This window comes from Platichthys flesus, chromosome 6 (genome assembly GCF_949316205.1).
Source record: "Platichthys flesus chromosome 6, fPlaFle2.1, whole genome shotgun sequence".
Lineage (NCBI taxonomy): Eukaryota > Metazoa > Chordata > Actinopteri > Pleuronectiformes > Pleuronectidae > Platichthys > Platichthys flesus.
Genome location: NC_084950.1, coordinates 28,209,412 through 28,220,008, shown reverse-complemented (window position 1 = coordinate 28,220,008; position 10,597 = coordinate 28,209,412).

Below are 10,597 nucleotides of genomic sequence, written 5' to 3'. Positions count from 1 at the left end.
TATATTCTAGGTTTAACTGGATGCCAGTATAGAGATGCAAATATTAATACTGGAGAAACCAGTCTATGACCCCTTTCACCGGCAAAATGTGTCCTTGGAACTTAGTTCAATCTTTTAGAGAGCTGCTGCGATCTTTTCTCCTCAATGCTGCTGACCAATGATGGTGTTGACTTCTTCAATCTTTTCTCCTCAATGCTGCTGACCACTGCTGGTAATGACTGGTTCAGTCTTTCATTCCCTCCGCTGTTGACCTCTGATGGTGTCGACTCCTATGATGTTTCCTCCTCAATGCTGCTGACAAAAGCTGGTGTTGACTGCTTCGGTCTTTCAATCCCTCTGCCCCTGACCTCTGATGGTGTTGACTGCTTTGATATTTCCTCCTCGATGCTGTTGAACTCTGATGACGTTGACTGCTTGGATCTTTCATTCCCTCCACTGCTGACCTCTGATGAGGAAGTCTGCTTTGATTTTTTCAAACACGGTGGTGGCTAACAGGATCGAAGTGAGCGATACCTTCGTATCTGTTCTGCCTCTCGCCACACTGGCGGTTAAAGTGACACTTGACCAACGTCCCCCCGTTCATTAGAGACGAGACCTTGTTAAGAGTACTGTCGAGACACTGAAAGATGTCTCAATTAAAGAAAGTGTCCTCCGAATGCAAGTCCCCTCTGTTAAAACACATGGTGTCCCACAGAAGGAATCTTTTTATGATCATGAACAATAGGACGGAGGACCTGAACCCGGTGTTTAAACTCAGAGTGGAAGAGTTTGACTACACAATATTTGTAAACATCAAACAGCACAAAGTGTTTCAGCATGGGAAGGAAGGACACCAAGCTAAAGCATGTCCACAGAGAAACAAGACAGCTGACACTCAGGAAAAACAAGAGGGGGCAAGGGGGGGTCCAGCAGGAAGGTCAGGAGGGACAGGAGGGGACAAGTGGAGTCCAACAGGAGAGTCAGGTGAGTGAGGAGGGACAGGAGGTCACAGGGTAGATCCCAAAGGTAGATCAGGTTAGTGAGGAGGGTACAGGGGAGGTCCCAAAGTAAGGTCAGGTGAGTGAGGAGGGACGGGGGGGGTCCAACAGGTAGGAGGGAGAGGGGCAGCAGAGTCTGAGTCCTACATGGAGGACAGGAAGCCAAAAGAGCACAAGAGGTTACAGTGTGGGGAAAGTGAAAGTGTTTCTCCAGAAAACAAACAACATGAAAGGATAGAAAATAGAAGGTTATTTATCTGGTAAAGAGCAGTTTTCAAACTCTGCCTGGCTGCACATAAGCAGGAAAGGCAGAGGAGGCTTCACTGACATATATAGACTCATATATAGGGTTGATGTGGAAAAGAGACGGTCTCAAATTCCTAGGGGTGTATGTCGCCAATGAGTACATGGTTCAGAGAACTGGGAGGGGGGGCTGAGAAAATAAAAGGTAGACTCAACAAATGGAGATGGCTGAACCCACATTTATCGTACAGAGGCAGAACACTAATGATTAACAACCTGGTAGCTTCTGCTCTGTGGCACCAGCTCGCATACATTGAACCACTTAAGGACTAATACAGAAACTACATTTTAACAGAATTTTTGGGGACAGATTACACTGGGTGCCTCAGTGTGTATTGTTTTTACCAAAGGATGAGGGGGTGCAAGGGCTGGTGCACATTCAAAGCAGGATAGCCACTTTAAGATTACAGTTTATACAGAAATATCTTGCAGGTCCAAAGGATGTTGTTTGGAGACAAGTGACAAACAGCATCCTGAGGGGAACAACTAGTCATGGAACGGTTCTTAATGGATTTTAAGCTTCTAAAAGGGTATGGATTATCTCCTTTTTATCTGTCACTACTTAAGACATGGAACCTTTTAAATGGAAAAGGCTGCAACCTTCAAACTCTCTGCACTGTAAGCACTATTCGAAGAGCTGCTAATCAATGGAGCCAGGCTGGATGTCCAGAGCAGCTCAAAACCAGGCCTCACCAGTTTGCTGTTCATCACCGGAGCTGTAACCCTGAGGAAGATAGTCGATGCAGCAGGTCCTGGTCTAAAAATACATCCCGTTGGAGGCTTGCCTAATCGGAAAGAGGTCCATGCGACAGGCAGAGAGAATACTAAATTTATGGATAAGTGACTCGCAGGCGAGGAGGTAAAGATGCTACAGGAATATGCTGCTGGAACAGAAACCCCTGACGACAGCGACCCTTTTCTGGAGTAAGTTTTTAATCCAAATTCAGACGGGCTAACAGTACTAGGAATAAAACAGACTGGAAACAGGAAGACCTGAACACAGCCAAAGGAAAAGCCATATATGAATGTTGTGTTTTAACCCTGAACAGAAGCAAACTGGATGTGAGGACTGACACGGTGTGGAGGAAAAGACTGGGTGTTGACAGCAATGTCAAACCAGTTTGGAGGGTTTTATACAAACCACCGTTGAGGAAAAGGACTGGTGACCTGCAGTGGAGGATTGTACATGGTGCCATCGTGGTTAACAGTTTTTTTTCTGTCATCAACAGTCAAATGCAATTGTCCATTTTGTGGAGAAGCAGAAACAGTCTTTCACGCTTTTTATGATTGTTATAGACTATGTTACCTTTTTAATACATTCCAGAATGTTTTTAAACAGTTTGATGAGCCATGGAGTAAGAGCGCTTCATCCTAGGAGTTTAAGATTAAGATTAAGATGTATTTATTAGTCCCAAACACATGCACAGGCACACTCATGCAGGTAGGGAAATTTAACCTCTGCTTTTGACCCATCTGGTGAAGGACACACAGAGCAGTGAGTGACCATGTACGGCGCCCGGGGAGCAGATGTTGGGGGAGTAAGGTGCCTTGCTCAGGGGCACTAGACAGGGTAGGGAGAATCCTCTTGGATTTTTGGGCAGATCAATCCAGGGTCGTCTTTTGTTGTCTCTCCATGGAGTCGAACCAGAGACGAACCAGAGACCTTTTCTGCCCATAGTCCAAGTTTCTGCCACTAGACCACTGCCTCTCCAACTAGACCACCGCCTCTCCTCTCCTCTCTGGATTTACAGAAAAATCCAACGCCAGCAAGTGGAAATTATTAAACTGGATAGTAGGAGAAGCCAAACTGTCCATTTATAGCATAACGAAAAACAGAGTGGAGGATCGGACGATGTTGTGCAATAATGCATTAAACATGATACTATACAATGGGGCTTTTCGGCATTCAATAAATTTGGTTATCAAAATAAAATATTAAAAATGAATATTAAAAATATTTGTATCAAATCATTACTTTAATTGATTAAAGTTACCTAGGGGCACCACCCTTCAAAGGAAGGGAAAAGATAGCAAATTTATTGATTAAGTCTCATCAAAGTACTAACTACAAATTTTAAACTCCGATTAACAATTGAATCAATAACCATAACCAAAATCACCATATAGATAGTTAGCTTAGTTGAAGAGTATGTCGTTCTTGACAGTGTAGAGGTTGGCAAAATTCAGCTGAACAGCTGAAGAGAAAATAAAACAACAATAGTGCAATTTGTGCAATGGTGCAAATATGCAAATATGCAAATATGCAAATATGTCACAGTGCTAGTTTGGTGGAGTTATTGCAGTTCAGAGGAGTTTAAAAGTCTTATGGCCTGGGGGATGAAAATGTCTCTGAGCCTGGTGGTGCGGGCCCGGATGCTGCGGTACCGTCGGCCAGACGGCAGCAGGCAAAAAATGTTATGGCTGGGGTGAAAGGGGTCTTTAATAATCCGGCTGCTCTTCTTCCTGCACCGCTGGGTTTTAGAGGTCCTCTATGGATGGTAGTGCCGTCCTGGTGATGTGCTGGGCAGACTTCACCACCTGCTGTATAGCCTTACAGCTCAGGGCGGCGCAGCTGCCATACCAGGCGGTGATGCAGCCAGTCAGGATGCTCTCTATGGTGCACCTGTAGAAGTTGCAGAGAATTCTGGAGTCCATGTGGCGCCTCCGCAGCCTGCGGAGGAAGAAGAGTCGCTGCCTGGCCATCTTCCTGATGGAGTCTGTGTGATGGGTCCAGGTCAGGTCATCAGTGATGTGGACGCTGAGGAACTTGAAGCTGCTGACTCACGCCACCGTGGTCCTGTTGATGGAGAGGGGGGGTGATCCACTCCTTGTCTCTTCCTGTAGTCCACGATCAGCTTCTTCATTTTGCTAAAGTTGAGATGGAGGTTGTTGTCCTGGCACCAAGATGTCAGGGCTCTGACCTCCTCTCTGTAGGCCTTCTCATCGTTGCCGGTGATCAGGCCTATGACAGTGGTGTCATCAGCAAACTTAACGATGGTGTTGGAGCTGTGGGTGACCACGCAGTCATTCGTGAACAGGGACTACAGAAGAGGAATGAGCATGCAGCCCTGGGGGGCACCGGTGATGAGTGTCAGGGTGGAGGATGTGGTGCTGCCGATCCACACCGCCTGTGGTCTGCCCATTAGAAAGTTCAGTATCCACTCACAGAGGGCGATGTTGAGCCCAAGGTCTCTGAGCTTGATGATGCGCTTCAGGGGCACAATGGTGTTGAATGCTGGACTGTAGTCGATTAAGATTAAGATTAAGATACATTTATTTATCCCAAACACATCCACAGACATGCACAGGCACACTCATGCAATTGTAGGGAAATGTAAGCTCTGCTTTTAACCCATCTGGTGCAGGACACACAGAGCAGTGAGCAACCATGTATGGCGCCCGGGTAGCAGATGTTGGGGGAGTAAGGTGCCTTGCTCAGGGGCACTAGACAGAGTAGGGAAAATCCTCTTGGATTTTTGGACAGATCAATCCAGGTTCTTCTTTTAGTTTTTTCTCCGTGGAGTCAAACCAGAGATGAACCAGAGACCTTTTCTGCCCATAGTCCAAGTTTCTGCCACTAGAACAGCATTCTCACATATGTGTCCCTTTTGTCCAGGTGTGAGAAGGCAGTGTGGAGGGTGAGGGAGATGGCATCTGCAGTCTACCTATTTGACCTGTAGGCGAACTGAAGAGGGTCCAGAGAGTCCTGGAGGGAGGAGCTAATGAATGGTTGGACAGGCCACTCAAAGCACTTCATGATGATGGAAGTGAGTTCTTCTGGGCGGTAGTCGTTCAGGCAGAGGATTTTTATTTTTTTGGGAACAGGGACAATGATGGTCTTCTTATAACATCCGGGGACAACAGACAGGAGCATTGACAGGTTGAAGATGTCTGTGAACACATCTGCCAGCTGATCTGCACACACCTTGAGAGCTTTGCCCTGGATCCCATCATGACCATGTGCATTTCGCGTGTTGATCCGGTTGAGAGATTTCCACACGTCTGCCCTGGATATGACGGGGCAGCGGTCTCCTGGGCCTCTTCGATCTCCGCAAAACGGGGAGTTACTCTCAAAGCGGGCATAAAAAGTGTTCAGATCCTCTGGGAGAGATGCAGACACTACATTAGCAATGCTGGTTTTAGCTTTGTAGTCTGTGATGGTCCTGAGTCCGGCCCACATGTTCCTAGTATTGGAGCCCTTGTAATGGGACTCCACTTTGTCCCTGTAGAATCTCTTAGCACTGCTAATAGCACTCCGGAGTGCGTACCTGGATTTCCTGTATTCCTCCAGATCCCCTGAGATGTAGGAGGCAGTCCGTGCTTTGAGTTTAGCATGGACGTCACCATTAATCCAGGGCTTCTGGTTTGGAAATGTTCGCACAGTAATCCTGGGTACGACGTCATCGATGCATTTGCTGATGTAGCAGATGACCGCGTCTGTGTACGTGTTGATGTCATCATCCTGGAACACCAGCCACTCCGTTGTGCTGAAACAGTCCTGAAGAGCCGAGTCTGATTGGTCGGTCCAACGCTGAATGGGTCACAGAGGCCATTGAGGTTCTGCCTATAGGAAGGCAGCGGCAGAACAGAAACGAGATCTGATTTGCCGAATTGGGGGCGGGGGAGGGCCTTATACACACCCTGGAAGGGAGTGTAAACATGGTCCAGCGTGTTCACGCCACTTGTCAGACAGCTAATGTGCTGGTAGCTGATCTTGGACTACAGGAAGAGACGAGGAGAAGAACACACCCCCCTCTCCATCAACAGGGCCATGATGGAGCGAGTCAGCAGCTTCAAGTTCCTCGGGGTCCACATCTCTGATGACCTGACCTGGACCCATCACACAGACGCCATCAGAAAGACGGCCAGACAGCGGCTCTTCTTCCTCCGCAGGCTGCGGAAGCTCCACATGGACTCCAGGATTCTCTGCAACTTTTACAGATGCACCATAGAGAGCATCCTGACTGGCTGCATCACCGCCTGGTATGGCAGCTGCACCGCCCTGAACCGTAAGGCTTTACAGAGGGTGGTGAAGTCTGCCCAGCACATCACCAGGACAGCGCTACCATCCATAGAGGACCTCTACATACAGTGGTGCAGGAAGAAGAGCAGCCGGATTATTAAAGACCCCTTTCACCCCAGCCATAAACATTTTTGCCTGCTGCCATCTGGCCGACGGTACCGCAGCATCCGGGCCCGCACCACCAGGCTCAGAGACAGTTTCACCCCCCAGGCCATAAGACTTTTAAACTCCTCTGAACTGCAATAACTCCATTAAACTAGCACCGTGACATATTTGCATATTTTCACTTCTGTTGTTTTATTTTTTCCTCAGCTGTTCATATATATTTAGATATATATACATTATTTCCTATTTTGATATTCTATTTTAAACTATTTCTCTTATTTTATTGTATAGTGTGTAATTACTTGAGCATTGTTAGAAGAGAGCCTGAGACTCAAGCATTTCACTGCCAGCGACTGCTTAATGTTATTGTTGTGCATTTGACAAATAAAAATCTTGAATCTTGAATCTTGAATCTTGGTAGTATCTCGGCAGGACTTTCCTCATCTTGGCGTTGTTAAAATCCCCGGCCACGATAAACGCAGCCTATCTCTGTCCTGTCGATCACCGCATGCAGCTCGTCCAGTGCCTGGTTAGTGTCAGCGTGTGGCGCTGTTATAATGACCGATGTAACCTCCCTCGGGATGTAATAAGGTCGGCATGTGATCATGAGGTGCTCCAGGTCCGGAGTACAGCCTGAAGAAATAATCCTCACATTACAGCACCACAGATTATTCACCATGAAGCAGACACACCCTCCCTTGCTCTTACCTGGGTTTGTTATCCGGTCCTGGCGGTGAATGGAGACCCCCTCTGGAACAATGGCGGAGTCCGGGATAGAGGGGTCGAGCCAAGTTTCCGTGAAAACCAACACATTACAAAACTTAATGTCCCGTTGAAAAGCCATCCTGCTACGAAGGTCGTCCAGCTTGTTGTCCAGGGACTGCACATTAGCCAGAAGAATGCTCGGTAAAGTAGGCCGGTTCTCACGTTTCCTCAGCCAGACCAAGATGCCGGCCCGTGACCCTTGTTTCCTTCGTCGTCGCCTACGTGTTCCAGGTAACGCAGGTAAACAGCGCCATGGGAAGTCTCCTTTGTTTGTAGTTGGTGGCGGTAAAAAAGTGTTTTTTACCGTCAACCCGATGGACAGAAGTTGTTCTCTATCTTATATGATGATAGGGCTCGCTTTACCGGAGTGCATGATGCAAAATAAAATAGAATAAATAACAACAAGATAGAAAAAAGAGCAGAGCTGTGGGAGAGTGTGAGACACAGCAGCCTTCCTCGGCGCCATCCGCCATAAAAACACAAATTACTAACAGTGTTCTTACTAAACAAAGATGTGTATGTGTGTGTCTGTGTGTGTCAGCATGCTTCCAAAATGGTGGCTGGCCACCCTAAAGGTAACGCCTTCCCCGTTTGGGATGTTTTAGGACAGGTAGCGGGAGAAGAGAAAGTTAGGTGAAGATATATGCGTGTGTCTGTGTTGATGCTAAGTCAGAGAAAGAGTCAGAGAGATATGCAAAGAAAGACTGTGAAGAGCATAACTAACATTAACATTCAAATAACTTAGTGAAAAGAAAAATCCGGAGTAATAGTCGGAACTCATGGGCAAAAAAGGAACAGTGAAGAAAGGAGGGAGAGGAGCAGCAGATTCTGAGTCCAACATGGAGACCGACTCTGCTGACAGCAAATCCTCCGACTTCAGGACAGGAAGCCAAAAAAATAGGGTACAGTGTAGGGAAGATATAGTGTTTCTCAAGAAATCAAAGAATATGAAAGGTTTAAAAATAGAAGATCATTTCTCTGATAAAGAGCAGCTCTCAAACTCTGCCCCGCTGCACATGAGCAGCAAAGTCAGAGGAGGCTTCATTGACCAGGAAATATAGAGACTAAAAAAATAAGATAAGAGAAAAACAATGATGAAAATAATGGATAAACTTTTACATCCTGTTTACCAATCATTCCTGTTTTGATATATGTTTCTTTTATTTTACAACATGAGTCCTTTAGACATTATCTCTTTAAAAATAAATGTGTGAAGAGGTCTTTGCTGTTCCAGCAAATGAAACTTAAAAGTAACTGACGTAATGTTTTTATAAGATACTCATAGTGACTCGTAAAATGAGAATATCTGGAGAAGAGAGTGTGGGGCAGGTGGTCCTGACACAACCAGTGGGAGGTGGGCAACATCTTCTCCAAGAGTTTCATTCCAGAATATTTGGAAGTGGAGGAGGTGGTGGAGGACAGACTACTGGTGGTGAGGGCAAAGGTTGAGCATTTTTATTTTGTTTTTATAAATGTTTATGATCCTGTCTTAGGATATGACATGATATTTAAAGGTTTTAGACCTTTAAGCAAGGTTAAAGGTTACTAAATGTGGTGAAGTAGAGGAAATGAGGAGGAATGAAGGGGGAGGCTCCCACCAGTAACACATGTAGCAGAAGACTCAATGCAAAAAATTATTCAGAAGTGGTTAGAAATATGCTGAAAACTGGTGAGTTTTTTCTAGAGAAGGAAAGGTGGAGGTGGAGGCCGAACAGAGGAAGATGATACTGATCATCATACTTAGACTGATTATATTTTATTCAATGATTATGTTTTACACCCTCGAGTGAAAGGCCAGGAGTCTAGTCCAATGGGCAAGAGTTAAAAAAAATTGTAGAAAAACAGGATTAATATGTTTACAAGAGACGTGGCTGAAACCTAATCGTAATGCATACAAATTTTAATATTTCAGGGGGAGGATGTGCAATATTTGTAGGGGAGGGAATTATACAGGAGGGTGAATGTGCTATCAGAGCTTGAGTGTGTTGTGATAGAAATATGGAGCTCAACAGGTAGATTTTCAGCAATACATGCTTAAGTTACAACCCTTGTCTCCAGTTGGATATGGAAAAATTGTATGCATTAATGGCTCAAGTGCGTTGTCCCGTGGTGAGGTCAGGAGAATTGAATGCTCATAATCCTTTGTGGTGCAGCAAATGTAAAGACCTGAATGGATCTTTTTTATAAGATTTCTTAGATAAGCATTTCCTTGTCATGCTGAAGGAATGGATGGAAGGCCGAAGAGTTTTCAGGTTGTAAATTGTAGTTTATCATGCCTACATTTAACTTTTGCCTCAGCTGAATTAGCTAAATGTGGGAAATGGAACGATGTGGATGGGAACACAATGAGGAGTCTTCATGTCCCCTACCAAATTTTTCTCTTTGGTAGGGTTTTGAAGATGGCAAAGGTAAATTTCTTCAGAGGGTTTAACTTTCAAGTTAGCGAACATGCTGTTATTGGACTTTTTAAGATTTCATGTATCCTCCTGTCACTGCTTGTTAAAGTTGGCACACATGATTTTAAAAGAAGACATAGTCGTTGTTCTTAATGATGAGCAGGTTTCATTCATCTGAGAAAGGAAACAGCTCAAATGCTCATCAGAAAACAGTTTGGATTTGACTATAATTAGTTTTAAGTAATTTCTGTAATACAAGTACTTTTCCTCTCTACTTTATAACATACCTCTTACATAGCTTAAATTGGAAGCAAGCTATATAACATCCAAGCATCAGTTTAACCTGTCAATAAAATATCCATGCCTCGAATAGATGAAATCAAATTGACAAGGTTAAGGCCCGGACATTGTGGATTAGTAAGTGGGTTGGTGCTTGTAGGAAAAATTTACCCTAGTTTTGACAACATGTGAACTCTACTTTATAACATACCTCTTACACAGCTAAAATTGCTTCTGTTGACACGTGTTTGTGTTGGTGTTGATATCTATTTTAGGTCCAGAGTATGGATGATGCTTTCACCTTCTCCATGTCTCCATCCTCCCATTTCAGCTGAGAATTACTTTGAGGTGTGTTTGTGTGTGTGTCTCATTCCCTGCCTGTCCACCATGTCCCTGTATCCTCCGGCTTTTCAGTTGAATTCTCTGGTTTGTCTCCACCTCCAATTAAGATTAAGATCAGATTAAGATCCATTTATTCGTCCCAAACACATGCACAGACATGCAAAGGCACACTCATGCAGGTAGGGAAATTTAATCTCTGCTTTTTACCCATCTGGTGCAGGACACACAGAGCAGTGAGCGACCATGTACGGCGCTCGGGGAGCAGATGTTGGGGAAGTAAGGTGCCTTGCTCAGGGGCACTAGACAGGGTAGGAAGACTCTTGGATTTTTGGACAGATCAATCCAGGTTCGTCTTTTGTTGTCTCTCTGTGGAGTCGAACCAGAGACGAACCAGAGACCTTCTCTGC